Source organism: Vulpes vulpes, chromosome 1 (genome assembly GCF_048418805.1).
Source record: "Vulpes vulpes isolate BD-2025 chromosome 1, VulVul3, whole genome shotgun sequence".
NCBI classification, from domain to species: domain Eukaryota; kingdom Metazoa; phylum Chordata; class Mammalia; order Carnivora; family Canidae; genus Vulpes; species Vulpes vulpes.
In genome coordinates, this window is record NC_132780.1 from 136,023,258 (window position 1) to 136,043,065 (window position 19,808).

Genomic DNA, 19,808 nt, shown 5'->3' on the forward strand with positions numbered 1-19,808 from the left:
CCACAACCCCCCCCACCCCGGCCCCGATTCACACTACTGCTAGAAAGGCTCATGTCCTTTACTCACCAGTTGCCTTTGAAGGTGGGGGTGTACGGAGACAGAACTATGTGAGGACTGGTTGAAAGCTGTGAAATGAGCAGATGGACCCCCCCACCCCATATCCCATCTCTTTCTTCCTGTACGGGGGAATGAGCCCTTTCTCACCTTGGCAGGAGGAAGGAATTTTACTCTGGAGTCTCCTCTAGGGGCACCAGGCACAGCAGAGGGTTGGAGCCTGTTGAGGCTGGGAGCAAGGATTACACAGAAGTAAATATATCTTCAAGGGTGAGACTTCCAGGCCCCTACTGTCCCTTAGCTTTAAGGCCACCGTGAGCCAGGATTAAGTCCCAGGCAGGAGACTGAAGGATCCCTCTGGAGACTCTGAGCAGCCCAAGAGGAAAGACCTAGAGATACTGATCCATCCTCCTTCTCTGTTGCTCCAGTCTGGTTTCCATAAATATTTATTCAGTGCTTACCATGGAGTAGGCCCTATTTTAGACTCTGACCTCAAGAAGCTTATACCCTAGAAGGAGAGAGAGAGAAATAAACATAGGGCTAAGTAGCAAAATATGGCAGTGTAAGCAGAGGGAGATAGGCATCTTGCTTTTAGATACCATATTTAAGGAGGTAGCATGTGGATCTGGAAGAGTGTTCTGGGGAGAAGACACCGAAGGCAGTTAGTGTGTTGGATCTGAACGAGCAGCACGGGTTTGCCGGTGAGATGCCCAAATCCCAGTCTCATAGCCTCAAAGACAAACCCACCCTCCTACACAAAGCTTCTAATCAGCTTTTTCAGTGCCTAACGTTTGAAGGTGGACAGCCAGCCAAGGGGCACCAAAGCTCCTAACATGAAAAATAGAGACCTAAAGCAAGTGGAAAAGAAAAATAATTCAGAGGATAGAGTTATAATTCAGTAGACAGAATAAAACCTCAGGAAAAAACTCTTACACTACTGTCAGAAAGATGAAAGAATTATTACACCCTTGAAATAAGAATAAAATGATATGAAAAAGGGGTATTCAGAACAAGAAATTGCTCTTGTCAATTAAAACTATGAATTGAAATCAATAATTCAACACAATAGAAGCTTAAGTTGAGGAAATTTTGTAGACCATCAAACAAGATGGCAAAGATAGAAAATAGAAGAAAAGGAATATGAAAATGAGAGGACTAAACTAAGAAGTCCACTACCCAATTAGTAGATGTCCCAGGAAAAAAGAGCAGAGAAGATTTGAGCTATAAAATTGTCAAAGTAAAAGGACACTTTCTCATATATGAAGGACATAAATTCTTAAGTTACAGAGGTCAGTGAGTGGCCACTACAATAAGCAACAAAACAAAACATATTATTGAGAAACTTTAGAAGATCTAAATGTTTCCTCTATGGGGCAAAAGCAAGTCAACATAAAGGTGAGGGAACCAAAATTGCATGAGATTTTTCAAGAGTGACATTGGGAGTTAGGAGATAACAGAGCCCTTTTTTATAAATGTTGAGGGAAAAGTTAGTCCCAGCCAGAGGATTATTCCCAGCCCAGTCAACATTTGGATTGAATAAAGAAACTTCAATTCAGGCACAGATCTGAAAAAATTTACCTTCAGTGCATTTACCAGAAACTTCCAGAAAATGTGCTCCACCAATAACAAAGGATTAAACTAAGGATGGGAAGGGAGCTGAGCCAGGCCTAGGGCCACTAGCCCTATTAGCCCCGCTGTGGAGGGAAGGCGGGGTTCCAAAAGGAAAAAAAAAAAAAATGAATGGATTTACCAGATGTATTAGACCAGCCTGAGGGGATTTCTGTGGGTCTGGCAAAAAATAAGTGAGATGTGCCTAGAAAATTAACGAATGACAGATCTATGGAAAAGTAAGTCATGTTTAACTCCAGGAAAAACAAATGATAATAAGAGGAAAGGTGACCTTAGCAAACTACATGGCTTAGCTCTGAACAATAGTGACACAGGCTAATGCCAACCATAAAGGATAAAAACTGAGGGGAGGGAGAGAAGCATACTGGTGAGGAGGAGGGTCACAAGGCTAAATCCTTACCTTTCAAAGTAGGGAGATGATAGGTAATTTCCCTAACAGGGTTCAAAGACAGCAGAATAAGCATATAGTTTAGAAACATGGACCAAAAGAAAGGTCTATAAGGCATGAACATGTCTGCCTCAAAAATCTGATCACATGTTATATTGGACAAGGTGAGGGCACAGGTGCTTTTATGCGGGACTGGAGGAAGTGTAAACTGACTTACTTGATGAGCAACATTTTAAACGTACGTACCCTGGACCTAGAGCTAGCAATTCCTCTTACTTCACAGGAGCCTATGATATGCTCACAGCGCAGGGAACGCAGCAGGAGTAAGGCCTGCACTGCAGCACTGTTTGAACAGCAAGAGAATCCAGACAACCTAAATGCTCCTCACAGGAGAGACTGGTTAAGGAAATTATGGCACGTCTCTATCCCTGTGATGAAGGACTGTGCAGCTGGAGAGGGTGAAGGAGAGGGAGAGAGGGAGGGAGAAGTTCTAGAGATCTCCGAGGTATCTGTAAGGATCTGTGTCATCTTGATGCACAGCTGAATCTCTGGAGGAAGAGGTTGTGGGTTAGAGACATTTAACTTTCGTTTCTAATTTTTAAACCATAGTAAAAGTACTTCCCTTCCTCTGAATATACTCGCTTCTCCAAATATTAAAAAACTGTTAAAGAGAAGGAGGGAAGGCCGTTGCCTCTGGGGAGTAGGCCTTGGGCCAGGGGCGTGGGTGGCTTGGGGGAGAGCAAAGCAGGGGCCTCCAGCTTTTGTTAATGAGCCCTGTGCTTCTACTTGGCTTTTAAGACAACAGAAGTTGAAAAAGAAAAGCTGAGCCAGAGGAGGAGACAAGCAGGCAGTGGAGAGGAATGGAAAGGGAACGTGGGAAACATTTATTTACAGCTTTCAGGAGCAGGGCTGGGAGGCAAACACGAGCCCTTCAGAAAAAGCTTCTTGCGAAGTAAGGGAACATTAAAGACTGTCCCCTATCAACTGAGCTCCTGTAGTGACAGCGGCGCCCTCTCGAGCTGTGTGGCACTGAGACATGACAGGTATTAGAGGCCCTGAGTGAGGCTCCAGACTTGCCTGAAGATCCCTCTGACAGTTCTTTATGAGCACTGACCCCACTGCTGCCTGCTGTCCCCCCAAGTGTGCTGCTTGTACTGTCTGCCTGGCAGCTGTGATGGGCCAAGGACCCCTGTTTCATAATGTCTAAAACTGCAGCCTGGGCTGGGGGTGGGATGGACAGTGCATCTTTCATAGCACTGGCTGGGTTGGGAATTTCTGAGTTGTAATAGGGCCTTACACGGCACCCTGAGTGTCTTTCCCCACCTGGCTTCCAGCCTGGCACATGCCTGGGCCTACTTCCCTCGCCCCAGAGGTAGAGTGACCCAGTGTCCTATGCAGCAGAGGGGCGTGGGGTCAGCCCAGATCCTGATTCACCCCTTCCAGAGAGCTCCCTGACCCCCAGATCTCTGACTCCAGTCTAAACAGAAGCCCCTGTGCTGTGCAGGTTTAATCTGGCACCCTGGGAGTAAGTTCTTTTGTCTTGCACAGCGCCTAACTGGATGTTACAGCTGTCTTACCTGACTTACAGAAGTCTGGGTTCACTCCATTTATCCTGTCTCTCATTCAGCAACTATTTACAGAGATCCCTCTACATACCAGGCTTAGGAAAAACACTGCCAAGTTAGTGGAACCTGACTGTAGACCTGAGGTGGCAGGAAAATAGATTGTGAGGAGCCCCTGGGAGTAGTGACCATTTAGTCACCAGCTGATCAGTCAAAAGGCTTACTGAGATCAAAGGTCACACGGGGGAGGCTCAGAAGACATATTTTGCTGGTTTACCCAGTATTTTTAAAAATTTGAGTTAGATCTCACTTAAAAAAAATTTTTTTTTAAAAAGATTTCATTTATTTATTCATGAGAGACACAGAGAGAGGGAGAGGCAGAGACACAGGCAGACCTGGGACTCGATCCCAGGGTCTCCAGGATCACGCTCTGGGCTGCAGGCGGCGCTAAACCGCTGAGCCACCTGGGGTGCCCCCAAAATTGGGAGATTTCATGTGAAAACAAAAACTTCTGGTTTCTCTTGAAAATCTAAAGATCTGGATGATTGGATCCTCTTTCTTGCAGAGACAATACGGTTACAGCTGAGGTAAATGAGACAGATCCAGGCCACAGAGCTTCTGGGGGTTGTCGTCACTCTCTGGAGCTTACCTTGGCCTGCTCTGCTCACTCACATTATCCACCTGACCCAAGGAGGCAGCCAGGTTTGTATCCCAGACATAGAGAGAGCTCAGGCAGTGCTGAAATGGAACAAATTAACTCTTGGACAGGAATCATACCACCTCAAAATTCTTTGGGAACCTAGCACCAGAATACACAAATTATGTTTCATTAAAAAAAAAAATTCTGGGGTTCCTGGCTGGCTCAGTACAACTCTTGATCCTGGAGTTGTGAGTTGGAGCCCCAGCTTGCATACAGAGATTACTTAGAAATAAAATCTTTTTTTCTGTTTTTTTTTTTTTTTTAATTTTATTTATGATAGTCACACAGAGAGAGAGAGAGAGAGGCAGAGACACAGGTAGAGGGAGAAGCAGGCTCCATGCACTGGGAGCCCGATGTGGGATTCGATCCCAGGTCTCCAGGATCGTGCCCTGGGCCAAAGGCAGGCGGTAAACCGCTGCGCCACCCAGGGATCCCCTAGAAATAAAATCTTAAAAAAAAAAACAACAACCCACCTATTTTCTTCACTGTTCTCTTCTTGGCCTTGAGGCTGGTACAACTGAGGTTTGTGGAAGGACAGAAGAGCTGATAGTTTTTAGTTGCTGTTGATTGCCCTCCCCTTGGCTATGGTTAGTAGAAGGTTATTCTGTGGAGCTTCTAAAGTCCCAACTCCCAGGCCACACCCCAGACCAATTAAACCCAGAATCTCTGGGGGTGAGCCCTGCATGAATCCCGTTTAAACTCCTCAGGGGCTGTCAATGTACAGCAGAGGAGGAGCCCTGATCTTGGCTGGGGATGGTGGGTTGGGGAGCAACCTGCTGGGACAGACACGGGTCCTCTTCCATTCTAATTACAGTCCAGATCAGCAGGAGCCAAGGTTCCTCCTGCCTCTGAGATTTCTGGACCTATGTGGGCATTTTATGCTTTCTGGCCTCTCTCTGGTGAAAGCATGTGCATGTGCTGGTCTTGGTTTTACCTTCCCTGCTCATAGCATAATTTTTCCTTTTAGAGGAGTTTCCTCTTAAAGAAAAGGTCAGGACCCTCCTGCCAGCTCCTCATAAGAGCTGAGCTGAAAGCTTCTAACCCTATGGCAGCCACAGGAAGGTTCTTGTCCTGGGGACATTCATAGCATGTTCAAATGAGTATGTGTGGGAGCACGGGGGAGAGGGGCTGTTTTAATACTGCATCTCGCTCAGCCCCCCATGCCCAAGCCCCCTGCTCCCTCTCTGGTGCCATCCACTCCCTGCCATGGAGCGCTCCTTGATTCCCCTAAGGGGATGCAGTAATTGATGATTAGCATTCCAAAGCTTGGCTTACATCCTGCGAGCCCGTCATATTTAATTACATTTTAACTATATTCGTCTTCGATAATAGCACGAACATAATTTAGATAATTATCTCTCTCTCTCTCTTATTCTCTGACTCTGTCTACCTCACTGAGAGCTCCTTGCAACAAAAATCGCTTTCTCGGCTCAAACACATAAACAGACTCCGGGGCCAAGTGCTTTTCTCTCTTGCAGCAGCTGTGCTAGAAACGCAATGAATTTGAGTTATCAGGCAGGAAAAAAAAGAAAAAGAAAATTCATGCTTCTTCCTGCCTGTGTATTCATATTTGAATACAACTGGTGGTAGGAGTTGGGGTGTGTGTGTGTGTGTGTGTGCTCATGCTGGCACACACACATTAACATCTGGGCAAGAGCTTTTGCGTGGTATAGCAAGAGGGGAGGCCTGGTCAATCAAATTATTGTCTATAAAGCACCCTCTTGGCCTGGCATTTCTTTCTTCCAAGGTTTAATGGTTTCCCTCGCAAATTTAAACTCTGTTGAAACAGTTTCTAAATGTCTGGGAAGTCTTTTGAAGAGATGTACTCTTTCTAATAGGGTTCCTGTCACACTTGGATCTTATAATTAATGACCTTTACCCTTGCCTATTATCTGCCTCCTCCAAGAGCCCATCACGTATGAGAGGGAGATCTGGGGCCTCTTCCAAGGAAGGGAAAGTGTGTCTCAGGCCTCTTGCTACAGTGTCAGGAGTCCCTATGGACCCTCCCAAACACCAGCTGGTTCACGTGCCATCCAAGTTCCTGGTCTAATAACACTCCTCCCCTCCCCACTGAGAGCACAACATGTTCTTCAGGAGCTTTGTTAGTTGTTCTGATGAAGCCAGATGTAGCTGAGCTTATCAAGTAGGAAGATTTTATTTTAAAGATTTTATTTATTTATTCATGAGAGACACAGAGAGAGAGGCAGAGACACAGGCAGAGGGAGAAGCAGGTTCCCTGCGGGGAGCCTGATGTGGGACTCAATCCCGAGACTCCAGCATCATGACCTGAGCCAAAGGCAGACGCTCAACCACTGAGCCGTCCAGCTGCCCCAGTTATTCATCTTTAGTCAAATTCATTATTCATATGGTCCTAGGTCCACAACAGAGACAAAAATCCTTTTTTTTCCCCTATGAAGAATAAATACTGCCAAGTCGTCCCCACACGGGTGAGGGACAGACAGGATGAGGTTGAACAGGGGAGTGTTTGTGTAGTTAACAAATACAGGGACTCTTGCTGTCACTTGTTTGGGAGACTGAAATTCCCAGCTCACTCTGGAGATAAAGACTCAGACCAGACTTCAGGAGCTAGGTGGAGTAGTCTAGACCAACACTTTGTTCTCACCGTGCTGAGTCAGAGGCCACTGGCCCTTCTAATGTTACTGCGGTCCACTACTGGTTCACGTGCAGAAAGGGGAATCAGCAACCTGCTGATTCTGGCAACTGAGTAGTAACTCTTGGCTCACCAGAGAAATCAGAAACATCAACGTGGTAACTCAGAGAGGCTGTGGGGTCCTGCCTTGGTTATGTTACAGGGAGGTGGCCCTCCCTTGGAGGTGGGGATGGTGGGGGGGGGGGGCTCTCCGTCTGTGGCATAGGTCCAGGGCCATTCGCCTCTCCCAGTTAGGGCAGCTGGGGAGAATGATCTGCCTGGGCCTGAGGTTTCATGGGTGGTGGCCTGAGTGGGCACGAGGGGACACACTTCTCCCTCATGGCCCTCCACAGGCTCCTAAGACCCTGACTTGCTCCATGGTGTTCCGTAGGGATGTTTCTACTTTTGATTGTTTGGTGCCCAGCTCGGATGCTTAGGAATGCTGCTGAAATTTGCCTGAATATAACAACGATCAGGGTCTAGGCCTCCGCTGGCTGGCTGGAAGAGTGGGCAGCGTGGCCACACTCTCTGCCAGCAGGTAGCTCTAGAGGCCAGTCGGGGTGAGGGCACATTCAGTTTGCTCTTCCTCAGAGGACTCCTGTCTCCAGCAAGTACAATGCTCAACAGAATTATTGATTTAATGACGTGAGTGGCTCCTTTCAGCCTCTAAGGAGAGCAGGCCTGCTCTGAAAAGGCTGCTGCCTCTGAGAGCACACCGCTCCGCCTCGGCTCTGCGTGACTGTCCAACACGCCACCTCTGTTTCTCCCCTAGAAGTGCACTCCCTCTGAGATGTGCACTGGAAATGTGAGGACCAGGCCTGGGCAGGAGCCAGTTTTCAAATGTTAAGAATTTTGGCAATTTCATTTCCTAGTGTTTTAAATACCAAAAGGATTTAGAACACAATGAGGACTAAATGGCCCTGAATTTCAGATTTTAAAAGAGGGCTGCTTGTATGGAAATACATGCCAAATGCCAGTGTAGAACAAAACCCCGACCCTACTTCAGAAACCCACCACAGTACACACACCTAAGAAAGCCAGTGGCCCTCTGGAGGGGCTGCCAGACATTCTCTGAATCAAATCTGACCAATTTCATAACTAAAAATTACACTAAGCTCCTGTGGGTATTCCAGATCTGATGACATGCCAAATTCGTTCAGCACCTAGCACTGGGGAGATATTCAGTGAAAACTTAAAAATAGACTCTCCCTCTCTAGCCATTAAGGGCCTGATATTTGCAGCTGAACAGGTAAGAAATTGGGGGCACTGGGGAGAGCTTTAAAAATCTCCAGAGTACAAAAAAATGTTTCTCTATGATGAAAACAATCGCTCTTCGCACAAAGCCGCCCAAGATTAGCCTAGAGTCACTGAACACACTAGAATCTCTGATACGAGTTCTATAATAAAAAGGTGACAAGTGTTTCTGGCAGGCCCCACAAAGGCCCTTTCTGGAATTTGCATAAACTGCCACATTCAACACAATTAAAGCCGATGTAAGGCAGTATGGTGCACGTAACAATCTTTCTTCTGGGACATTTTCTGTTAATAAAAAGTAGAGCTTAAAAAAATAATTTCTTTCCCTTTTCAAACACTGTTTTGATTAAAAAGTCACCATTGCCACCCTCAACTTGGTGTCAACGAATTCTGGGGGGCGTGCTCTCTTGCAGACCCTTGCAGGTTCTAAGTCACTCTCTAACCCCGTCCCTGGACTCAGGCCTGCACGCTGGCAGACAAGAAGGACGCCCCTCTGGGACTCTGCAGTGCTCATCTCAGTGCCTCAGCCAGGCCGCCCGCCATAGCACAGGAAAGAATGAGGTGGCCCCTCATTCTTTGGCTCCCCTGTGAGCTCACAAAGCATGGTGGCCAATGTAATAGGACAGGAGACAACCAGGGCATGTGTTAAGTACGTAAATTAGGCTAAATAATTCAGATAATTTATGACACAAAAATCAGATGCCAGGATAGGTAGGGGGATTCTGGGCAAGGAGAGTGGCTGGAGGTCTGGCAGGCCAGGAGGTCTGGTCAGATCATTTTAATTAGTCAGAGGAGCAAAGTCAGGAACAAAATCATAGGAGCAAAATGCACGGGAGGCATTTTGTTCTCTGTGATGAATCCTGATTCCCCTCAGGCCAGCAACCTCAGAGATTTCCCTCCCCGTATTTTGTAAACCTCGGCTTCTTGTGTGCTCAGGTGTGTGTGTGTGTGTGTGTGCATGTGTGTATGCCCTCACTCAAGATTTGAAGCAGTGCATTTCTAAACACCTGCTTTGAATTTTGTTCATGCCCCAAGGCTAAGACATCAAACAATGACTTTTTTACTACTTCATAGTAAACAAGCAGCCATGAGGCATGCACAAAAATAGGGCTTCCTTTCAGGTTGTGTTTCAATCTGCCCCTAGCTATTTGCTGGGCTAGTCTCCTGCCCTGAGGGTTTTGCAGAGTTGAAGGAAGATGCCAAGAAGTCAGATTGCATTCAACAAGGTTAAAAGTTATCCTTGGCAAATGGAAATCTCCTGCAATAAAATACTGTAAGACTTTTGCTAAAGTTCAATCAGCTTATTTTTCTGTATTACTTCTTGGGGAGGAAGGTTGCTGGGTGAAGGGGATGAGTGAGAAAACTGACCAGTAACTCTTTCTGATTCCATTGTCAGCCTTTAAAATCAGATAGATCAGCTATTAATCTCAGAAAGTCAGCAGTGAATGTGTGCAATAAATTTGTCATCATTTTATGAATAAGCTCTTGGTCATGAGGGCTTACTGTCTGGCAATTCACCTTTTCCATGATAGTTTCTATCGGCTGTATTTTGGAGCAGCTTAGAAAGAATATTATTTGTGTTCCTGGAGATCGGAACATAAAAAACCCTCAGACTGATGGAGATGTACAGGCAGGCATCATGCCTGCCCCTGAGCTCGCTAAGCAAACAGTTTACTGATGCTCAAGTGAACACCACCAGGGGACAGGAATCACTCTTTTGGGTCCAGGAGAGCACTCATCTCCTCAGCAGCTGCTAATGAAGGCCCTATTAGCACGAGATGACGTTACACGTGCCCATTGGCTTTCTGTCAACGACTGTCAAATAGAGCTGTTGGTAATCACAGCTGGCAAGTTGTTTAGTCAATATTTTTGAAAAGTTCAACCAAGTGTGTGAAAGCACAAAGTAGATTTTCCTAAAGTTGCTAGATTATTTACTCATCGCCCTGTCCCGTTATGGCTCTGCCCTCATCAGGATCACACTGATGTCCTGCTGGGCACTCTTAAAGGGCTGTGGGGTGTGTGGTGCAGAAATGGATGAAATTTCAGCTGTTCTGTCATTCAGCTGTTTTTTTCCATCAAGTCAGCAGAACTCTAGACCTGAGACTCAGTAAGAAGGAGACTTTTTTATTTTTTTTTAAGAAGGAGACTTAAACTGAAGATGAACACAACCACAACAAAACCCTAACGCCTAAAAACTGACACCAGGAACAATTCAAGCCTAGGCCTAAAAACTGCCCCAGGGAGAGGGCCCCTCAATATCTATTTGAAAGCTTTGGGGAAGGTATCAGTATTTTCGCCCTATACTCCTTATGAAGGACCATTGCTCTAGTCTAGGACTAAAGATGGCAAGTGTCCTTCTGGAGTCATTTCTCTGGATATGATGACACATCATGAAAGGGAACCACCCTAAATTAAGAATGCAACTCTGACACTGTGTAGTTTGTTGACTCAGAGCATGTGACTGGGCACTGGCTGTACCTTTGGGATATCCATCTTTGTTTTTATGATTTTTTTCTTCATTTTTATAGCCTTTGTGGGAATGATCATGATTCCCAACTGTGGGTCAAAGTGCCCTGTTTACAAGTAGATCTGGGGACCAGGAGACTGGTATAGGCTCTGTAGAACACTTCTAAGAGTTCTTGTCTTGGCTTTTTTTTTATAGTGACTGAGTCTGGTTAGATGCACTAAAATGCATTCCACAGAAATGTAACATTTGGGAAACATGGGTTCCCCCTGGAGATCTTAGATGCTGGGACTCCCAAGTCTGGGTCCCTGCATGCACAATATAGCAGGTTTATGTCCCATCTTCCTATGTCTACCCCCAGCATAGGGGTGCTTCACAGCTGGTGACAGCATCTGAAGGATTTGCCATGGCAGTGAAATTCTCACTGGTTCTCATAACAGAACCAATATACTATGACCTGTACTGTAGCAGTCTCTAACACCACCACACTCAGTGTAGAACACAGCAATCACCTTCTGAAGAGAACATGGACATGTCCTAGTACAGGGCTTCCCACAGGTAAGGGGGAGGAATAGTCCGTAAGAGATTCTGATGTACTATTCCAGATGGTCTCAAATTTATCAGCAGCACCTGGAGGGTGTATTAAACACAGACCACCAGCCCCCAGAGTTTCTGATTCAGTGGGTCGGGGGTGGGGCCTGAGAATTTGTGTTTCTAATGGGTTCCCAAGTGATGCTGATGGTCTGGGGACCCCACTTTCAGAGCCACTGTTCTATTTTTTTTTTTTTTTTAACAAAGAGGACAAGCCTATGTTACACTAGGCAGAGGGCAGCAAGCTGTTAAAATCCTAGGTAGTTTTAGAATAAGAGGACCAGGATGACATAAGAGGACAATTTTAGTGGTAGTAAGGATGGGGGGCTGATGTTGGAGGTGACACTGTAGACAGGAAGGTTTTAAATCCAGCTTTCCAAGGTACTCCCTAGGTATCCTGGTTGGGTGAAGAGGTTTGCTGGCCAAGAGTCACTACTCTGGGACGAGCTGTGTTGGAGCAGGAAATCCACCAGACAGAAGTCACAAATATCTGGGTTTGGGCCCAGGTTCTGGCATTCACTGGCTTTACGGCCTTGGGTAAATCACTTAATCTCTGGAGTCTTGGCTGTCATGCCTAAAAAATGCCTATCCTGCAGGTAATCAAACAAGGTGGAGGCTGGGAGAGCACTCTGTAAACTGTTACTAGGAATGTCAGGAATCCCTTCTGCCACACTACCTGTGTCCTTGGGGGATTTCCTGCCTGCTGCAGGACCCACCTGGCTCTCCCTTCCCTGCAGCACCTACCAGGGCCCAGTTCCATCTTGCCCCCAGCAAGGGGGAACGCAGGAAGTCACTCAGCAGTAAGGTGAGCCGTGCTCTGGATCCTATTCTCAAGTACTTGGGTCCTAGGAACTGGCCCTCACCTCATTCCTTGTCATTCAACAAGCATGTCACACCCTGGGTCCAGCAGTTTTACTATACTCAGTCCGTGCCTATACCCAGGATCAGCAAACTTTTACTCTTAAGGGCCAGAGAAATAAATATTTTAGGCCATAGAGCTCTCTGTCACATATTCTCACTTTTTTTTTTTTTAAACAACCCTTTAAAACTATTAAAACCATTCTTAGTTTACAGGCTGTATAAAAATAGGCTATGAACTGAATATGGCCCTGACCCCTACTCCGCTGAATTCCTTTCATTCCTTAAAGTCCTAAGGTCCTGCTATAACCTTTCTAGCCCAATCATCTACTTCTGGACTACAAAATCCAAGGCTGTGACACTCCCAAAGTGTCAGCTTCTAGGCTGTGCTGTTTCTGTCCAAGACAAATATATTTCCACATATATTTGTCTTGGACCTGCCAGACTTCCCCTAGGGTTGCTGATCTTGACTTTTTACTCAACTTCCTACTGCAGAGATGTTCCCAAATTTTCTCTTCCATCCCAGAAGGAGGCTGAACCCATGTCCAGGTTCTGACTTTGCTGATCTGGAATGTCTACCACCAGTTCCAGGGTTTTAACCTGTAGGCTGAGTGTGTGTGGCACAGACAGAAACTCACAAGGACATGACCAGGCCACCTCACAAAGGAAACACTGGTTGTCTTCATTTTCCTTTTTCTTCAATCCCAATGATTAACAGATTGTATATTTCTTGGGCACAAAAATTTAATGGCTAGTTATATATGAAATTTAATTTCTGGCTATGCTTGACATTTTATCTGATAGGGGAGAAACAATTCATTTATGGAGTATGACTTTTGAGGAAGACTATTCTCTCGTACAGTTTTTTGTGAGGGCACCAGGCTTGTTGCTGCTGAGAGCTACTGATGACTGACTAGCTCTTTGTGGAGGTTAGTAAGTAGAGGCGACACACATTCTATTGTTGCACAGTCTGTTTCTTCAGAAGGAGCATGAGGATATTACTTTATCACGTTCCCTTTAAAATAAATCGTCTCTCCTTACAGAACTGGCCACCTAAGTCCAGCTTCTCAACATCCATCTTTCTGATTCACTCTCTGACTCGAAGAAATGGCTACAGTTCTGTCCTTCTATCTAGGAGAGTTGTGATGCATCCCACATGCCATCTGACTGTGGATAACACAGCCAAGTTGTTTTGTTATTCAGTAAGAATGAATAAGGCCAGGTGGCCATGAAATGGGTGTGTGTTCTTAGAGTAGAATGAACTCAGCAGTCACTAAAAGATGAAAAAGCAGGTAGTGTTGGCTATTTTTGCCATATGAGCCACCAACAAACATGTTTCACCCTTGACCAGACACAATGACCTAAAATACACATGCAAGTAACTTCAGACACTGAGGAAGGCATTCAGCCACCCTGTCATCTGACAGATGCTCTCCAATGAGATGACGGACTCTCTTTAGAAATTTATCTTTAGGGTACCTGGGTGGCTCAGTGGTTGAGCATCTGCCTTTGGGTCAGGTCGTGATCCCGGGGTCCTAGGATCGAGTCCCACATTGGGCTCACTGTGGGGAGCCTGCTTATCCCTCTGCCTATGTCTCTGCCTCTCTTTCTGGGTTGCTCATGGATAAGTAAAATCTTAAAAAAAAAGGAGAAAAATTTATCCTTAATATGGTAGATTGTTGGTATTTAATATGGTAATATGGTATATCAGATTCATGAGTTGACATGGCTGTCTGTGGTTAAAATACTTAACCATGGAAGTGAACTTGTTAAACATAAAGGAAAATCAATCTACTTCTTAGACTGCAGTGTTTGCCTGGCTGGGCGGCTGAAGGTAGAGTTGGGGGTGAGTGAGCATGAGCCCAGCATGGGCTGTGGGTGGTACGTGTGGAGAGGATGGTATCCTAGGATGAGCATTCCCCCGTCAGGGCAGGCCCCATCTTCCTCAGCAGTGTGGTTCTGGGTTACTGACCTTTTCCAGCCCCACTGAAGAGCAAGCTGTGTTCTCCTGGCAGCAAGCTGATCCTTTGAATGGGAGTTTACTCTTGGCTTTCTTTGAATAAGCTGCTTTCGCAGTGAGAAAAGCTTCTTACCTCCCCAAAGTAGCTTGTACTTGAAATATACTGCTTCTAAGAAAGGGTTGTAACTCTATCAGCGATTTCACTGGAATTTGAAGCTACCCTTTCTGCATGGTTTGACAGTATACACTTGTACTGGCCAACAAGGGATCTTTTTACTCAACTCCCATAAAGTTTTACAATGGATGATTCATTTCAGAAATGAGACCTGATAATGCAGATTTATCACAATGAGAAGCCTGCCTTTAAAATGTGATTTAATGATGCCTATACTTATTCACTGACATCTTTATAAAACTGTTAGTGTGGAAATATATTTGTCTTTTCAAAAATAAGTCTTCCTTTTACAAGTATCGCACAATACAAGAGCCATGCATTAAAAATGCAACAGAAAGAGTAGCAGTGGTCTACTTATGCTGAGACAACATTGCACTGAGCTCTGCCTTCTTCCAATTCTGGCTACACCACTAGGCATGGCGAACATCTCCTCCCTTCCAGCAACCTTCACTCATGCATGTGATTCCCCAGCTCAGAGTGCTACTATAACTAGAGGGCAGAGAAAGGCTCTCCAAGGTCACACAGATGCAATAATGCTGTAAATAAACAAGCTACTGATTATGATTTAATGCTGCTTTTCTTCCTACCTTAACTTGGTTTATGAGCAGATCTTGACGATTTAACCTTTCAGCCAATTAGAACAGAAGGTTTGATTGACAGCAAATGAATAAATAACATTTTAGTGCAGGAGATAGAATCATCCTCCCCTATTAATCAGTCCCTCTGCTCGTGTGCAGGTAACACGATATTTATCACGCCACTCTGTTACAGTCCCTTGGGGTGTCATTTCATGGCCTACCAGTAAAAACTTCACATTTACAGCAACTGCCCCTCTATTACTGTCGATAACATCTAATTGATATGTCAAACCTCCAAGGAATGCAGTAAATTGAAACGCTGCCTCCCCCAAAGAAAATAAACTAGCAAACAGGTAAATCAGTACCTGCCTTCGTATAATCACCCAGACGCTTCCTGTCCAAAAGCCTCCCACTGGGAACCCACTGCCACCCTCTTCACTTCGAGCTCAACACCCCACTGCACAGACACACAGGCCGAGACCACACTACCAGATTCCTGCCCACAGAATGTCGGGAATCCTGAGCACAGCCCAAGACAAGCCTCTGCATTTAAATCATTTTGCCAGTGAAAGCCCAGTTAGGCTGTGGGCGCCACAAGCATGATGAGGTGTGCAATTTGAAAGAGAGCAATAACAGCCCAATAACAACACTGCAGATTTCCCCCGAACACCAGGCAATGCTGTCAGAGATGTGATCTCATTTACCTTCCAAATATCTCTCCAGTGTGGGGAGGAGCTGGAATAATTATTTATTGTTCAGGGGAAGAAGTGAAACCCAGAGAAGTTAAGAGACTGGTCTAAGCACTTATCATGAATCGGATACATCTGACTCTGAAATATAAGATTGATCTTAAAAAACAGGGCTTATCACCACTCAAATATAGCACTTAACAGTATTAATAAAAACGCTTAAAAATCACAGCGATGAAGAGAGAAAGGACTAAATTAGCATTGATAATTCAATCATTTTATTTACTTAACAAAAGAACCCTGAATTTAATAATGGACAAAATGAGATGCAGAATATAATCCCATGGAGGCACCATAAACTGAACAGGTTCTAGCTGAAGGACATATAACACGCATCTCTGTCTCTCAGAAATAGGAACACCCACATCTATCAGAAGTAAATTAGACATCCATATGAAATATTCACTTGTAACGAGATGGGTGACACACATGGAAACAGGGGTGTGGCCATATGTATTCTTTCTGGCATCTCATTCTCGCTCCCCCTACTGTCTTCTTTACCGATTCTGTACCTTTAAATGTTTTTTTAAAATAGATCTGATGTGGGGTAAACCAGCAGGAATGAAGTTATGATGCTGGGTTTGGGGAAATATTTGTGGATTATCACAATAAATAATTTAAAAAGAATTCTATTCAAAAGAATTCCAACAGCTGATCCCATTGAACGACAGTGAATAGCCGTTCTTCCAAACACGGGAAGTTACATTTCAGCTGAACCTTTTATTTTATTTCCTTTATTTTTGTTCTGTTCCTTTCTTTCTTTTTTTTTTTTTTTTCTTAAATTGGCTACCCACTCCCAACATCTTCCCCAAATGTTCCCAATTTCTCATCTTGCTTTGGAATCCCTGTCTCGATCTTCCTTCTTCTTACAGTCTTTTGGAGTGGCTGGGAGTTCTTTATAATTCTGAAGTATGGATAATTCAGTAGTAAGATTTATTTGAGTCTTATGGCCCCACACAACCTCTTTTTCTAATTCCTCTCATTCCTTCTCTTGGATTTATCTGTCTTCCTGGCTCAGCTGGCAAGCCCCTGGCCTTCTGAGTGATATTCCTAATGTTGGACATGGTCATGAGCATCCTTCTGGATGAGGACCATCTCATAATGATGAGAAAGAAAAGGACTGTCAAAACCCAGTGTCCCTGCTTGGGTGAAGATGATCCTCAGGGCAAAACCAATGTTGGATGAAAAATATTTAAGAACCTTGCACAAAGGTTTTAGAGATTACTAGCCAAAGTACATACAATGCACAAAGAGTAGAAATAGAGAGGCTCTGTCTACTGGAAGGTCTGAACATGGGTAAAGAAGTACCATGAAAGAAAGGTACAAAGGTAACGAAAAATGTTTGTGAAAGAGCAAGAACTGCAGGAGAGAAAATGATCCATTACTGAGCTAAACACTAGTATGTAGTTAATCTAAGTAGAGAGCTTTCTTCCCATTTCTAATTTTCATGATTTATATGTTTAATCAGAGTTATCCAAATATCACCCATTACAAACTTGCAGCTTAACATGGGGCTTGTTTCAGAGTGTTTGTGTCAGGTAGCACTCACATTACTTATAAGGCATGGTTGTTCAGAATGGAAGTGTAATTTCAAGGTAATAATGAAATGTAATGCAGCAGTTCCATAATCTAATTAGGGTAAACCCGTAACTGTGGCTCAGAAAGTCACGTTTAGTTGAAGGTAGGTAAATTCTGATGGAATTCTTGCTGGTAGATGGTAGGTGGGCAATTGCTTAATGAGCTCCTGATAAGATAGAGACCTATAGTCACCATGGACAGGAAGATATGAAGGGATATGCTTTCCTTGTGGGTGCTCTCCAGAGCAGCCTAGTGCATTTGTCTCTACATGCTTGGTCAGAAGTCCACTTACCCCCATCTGTGCCTCTGGAGCCTCAAAGCCATCCATCCCTTCATTTCCCACAACACCATGGCCAAAAGGAACAAGAACAAATAAGTTAAGGAAGTTTCCACCACTTGCCCAATGATGTGTCCTAGATATCCATTTGAATCTGGTCACCAGCAGTCAAATTCAGAGGTCATGGGAAGAGGCAGGATGCTCAGGGTGGAAGAGGAAACTAATCTAGCAAACCTGTGAAGGTCAACGATCTCTAGAGTTGGCAAGATCTAGGAGAACAGAGACATTCTCTGGCTCTGAAGTTGTCAATGTCTTCCTGGGAACCCATTCCTTCAGTGGCTCAAAAATATTAATATATGCCAGGCATTATATGGGCATTGGGAATGTAAATATAAACAAAGGAGACAGAGTCCCCTACTTTCCTAGAACTTAAAGCCTACTGCAAAGACAGAACTTAATAAGTAAATTACAGATAACAAAATCATAAATTGTGATAGGTGTTATCAAGAAGAACACAGTACTAGGAGAGAGACTAAAAGAGGAGGCCAACTCCATTTCGGCTGGAAATAGTCATTTAACCAGCTTGTCTCAAGGGTCATTTGAGCAGTCAGGCAAAGAGAAGAGAGTAGGGACTACCTAGGAGAGTACAGAGAAGTGTCAGAAGCAACTCTGGACTTCAAGGAGCTTATGACCTAGTCAGAGAGATTTAGTGATGTCTTTTTTTTAAAAAAGATTTTATTTATTTATTTATTTATTTATTTATTCATTCATTCATTCATTCATTCATTCATTCATGAAAGACACAGAGGGGTGGGCAGAGACCTAGGCAGAGGGAGAAGCAGGCTCCATGCAGGGAGCCCGACACAGGACCCGATCCCGGGACCCCAGGATCATGCCCCGGGCCAAAGGCGGGCACCAAACTGATAAGCCACCCAGGGATCCCTGATGTCTTATTTTTGCATAGAGTTTTACCACTTACAGATTCCCTCCATGTACCCTGATTCATTTGAGGCAGGTCTGAGACACACACATAAAAAGAGACTAACAGAGGCAGCCCCGGTTAGCACCGCCTGCAGCCCAGGGCGTGATCCTGGAGACCCTGGATAGAGTCCCACGTCAGGCTCTCTGCATGGAGCCTGCTTCTCCCTCTGCCTGTGTCTCTGCCTCTCATTTTCTCTGTCTCTATGAATAAATAAAATCTTTAAAAAAAAAGAGAGAGAGACTAACAGTACTTGTGCTTATTGAAAGAGCACAGTCCCTTGGCAGGGTTGGAGTATAAGGCTAAAGGCCAGAGGCAGACTGGCTTCTTACTTCCCAGGGGTCCCGAATCCTAGGGCACACCTGCCTGCTGTGCCCCAAGGTACTTGCCTATTTCCATCCCTGCCTGTTCCCTAACTTGCCCTCTGTGGGCCTCTCTGCTCCACCACAGGAATGTTAGTTGGGCTCTTTCAGGTTCCTAGAAATAGGTCACCTCAGGTTTTAGAGAGGGGATGGGAGTATGAAGCCCTCTCTTTTGGAAAACTGTTAAGACACCAATCCCTACCTAGGCAGCTGGATTGCACAATTCAAAGTGTAGTGACTCTGGGAAGCCACTGTCTTCTAGGTGAATGAGGCTATTGCAATGGAGGAAGGTGAGCATTTGCCCTCCTACAGACATGGGGTGCAGAAAGTCAAAATGGCCCTCCAAGGTGATGATAGGCACCCTAGAAACCCACTTCACCTGCCCCTCCTGCAACCACAGGATGTCTTATGAGGAGAAAATGGACTGTGCCTGCAACATCAGAGTCATCTCTTATACCACGTGCCCAGAGGAATCCCAGATGCCCCCTCACATATCTGTCAGAACTGGTGGACACACCCAGCAATTGGATAGATGCTCATTAGGCAGCCCGTCAGTAACAATGAAGAGGACTCAACCCCTTGGCAAGCCAGCCTGCTGTGAACCTGCCCCATCATCCAGCCTTCTTTGTGTATGAAGTGGGGATGAGTGTGCTTGTGAGTGTGCGTGGCTGTGGGGGTGTACTTGGGCACATGGCATGGAGTTAAGGCCAGGGGTGACAGGGCCCCAGGGGATTGAACTGCTTTGCTTGGCTCTGAAAGCTTTAACCTGCTGGCTCCTTTACCCTGGTGATCTGTCATTCTGGGTAAGGGCTCTCTGGAACTCTCTAGGCTCCTCACTGGCACTCAGCCCATTTGAACTGGACTGCCTGCCATTCTTCCCTGCCTTCCAAGGCCTGTGGCCTGAGATTTAAAGCCACAGTCCTACAGGCCCCTTGCCTGGGTCTTAGCGAAACAGCCCCTTGTTCATATTAAGTCACTTTTGTAGAAGACGATGGGGCTG

At 45.2% G+C, this 19,808-nt stretch overlaps 1 protein-coding gene and 1 pseudogene across 4 annotated transcripts in view; one reads left to right on the forward strand and one right to left on the reverse strand.

The window, feature by feature from the left end:
* BTBD9 (BTB domain containing 9) overlaps positions 1-19,808 on the reverse strand; it is a 410,333-nt gene that overhangs the window by 26,344 nt on the left and 364,181 nt on the right. The gene's annotated exons all lie outside the window — the stretch shown is intronic.
* Positions 19,123-19,351, forward strand: LOC112914123 (transcription elongation factor 1 homolog; annotated as a pseudogene).